The sequence below is a fragment of the Penaeus monodon genome, chromosome 15 (assembly GCF_015228065.2).
Source record: "Penaeus monodon isolate SGIC_2016 chromosome 15, NSTDA_Pmon_1, whole genome shotgun sequence".
Lineage (NCBI taxonomy): Eukaryota > Metazoa > Arthropoda > Malacostraca > Decapoda > Penaeidae > Penaeus > Penaeus monodon.
This window is the reverse complement of record NC_051400.1, coordinates 47179071-47180601: the sequence shown is the minus strand read 5'-3', so window position 1 is coordinate 47180601 and position 1531 is coordinate 47179071. Positions and strand designations below refer to the sequence as shown.

Below are 1531 nucleotides of genomic sequence, written 5' to 3'. Positions count from 1 at the left end.
GTTTCCTCTCTCCAGACTCAACAAAAAGATTATTGAAACCTCACCTTCAACATCACCTTGCTGACTTTCCGTTTCATAGAGAAGAATCTTCTTCATTTTTCTATAGTTTAGATTATCAAATTCACGCACTGCTTTTTTCGTACGTGCAATTAGATCTAGGATGATGTGGCACGACCGATGTCTCAAAATAAATTCATGCTGAAATGGAATGGTCTGAATCAGTAACACAGCACACTGTTCATCTCTCTGATTAAAAAAAAACAGGATTCCTCGTGAGACGTATATGAATAACAAATTCTGAAAATGTCCAGATTTCAACAGACTACAGTGGGACCCTGTCTTTCGCCTCTTCTGTTTAGGGATTTCTGGTTTAGGAATTGGTTGGAAGGTCCAGGGCAAGGTACTCGAAGGAAGAATTTAGTTCTTACATACAGATAAGAGAGATTCTTATCAATATTTAAATTTTCGTATCAATAAATATATGTGATTTATGTAGTATTTCTCTGTATTTACTATTGTTTCCTTTTCCTTTTTCTTCCTTTATTTTTTTAATACTACTACTACTACAAGTTTTCCCTGTATTGTGAATTACTTCAAAACTGTATTTTCAAAAAACCATAACTGAAATCTACTAACCCTACTAACCTCCCCAGCACAAGATGAGAGAATCCTTCATAAACATTTTTGTAATCCTAAAATGTCAGAGCATTTGGAAAAGTCTGTTTATTTGTCACTCAACTTAAGGCAGCATTCATCTAGGCCTATCTATCAACAACTGGTTATGGGTGGCAGCATTCATCTAGGCCTATCTATCAACAACTGGTTATGGGTGGCAGCATCTTCCACTATTTTCTTTTTTTACATGAATATCTGCTGCCCACGTTATAAGAACACCGACTATTATTGTTTTTCAAAGGAAAATTTGAATGTTATACTCAAGTCCAAATCAAGCCCTGCAGGTTAGAAAAGGTAGTAAATGGCTTTATTCATATTGGTTACCATTATTTTTTTAACCATTCTTTTACATACCTATTCCACCCCAAAATACTGGAAGTATGGTTGAAAGCCTCCCTGCCCCCCAAAAAAAAAACTGACAGTTCACTTTGAGGTATAGTGGTGATCTGAGTCTTTGTATAAATGTCTGACCATGCTCAAACACACAATGCGGTTAATGTCCTGTCACTGAGCAAGAGAGAATGTGCCACATAGGAGCCAGCTAATAACCCCAGTATTGGCAATTAACAGCACAGCCAATCAGCTACGCCAATATTTACATATTCTCAACATGTAAGAAGGAACCTTAACATTTTTTGGCTTGCCTTGGATTTGCTTTGCTTAGTGGTGTCTGAGTCAATGGTTATCATGGGTATTTTATTTGGACATATCTCCCACTTCTTATGGGGCCTTAAATATAGAGGCTAATATTTCCTAGATTGCATTATCTCAAGATTTCAATGCTCGGCCTTAATGTAACCAGTGCTTATTTCCCTGAGTCAAACAAACAACTATGCCTTTAGTATGCACATTAGTA

At 36.5% G+C, this 1531-nt stretch overlaps 1 pseudogene; it reads right to left on the bottom strand.

Annotated features, from left to right (window-relative positions):
* The window catches only part of LOC119582382, a 26908-nt pseudogene that overhangs the window by 15628 nt on the left and 9749 nt on the right, over window positions 1-1531 (bottom strand).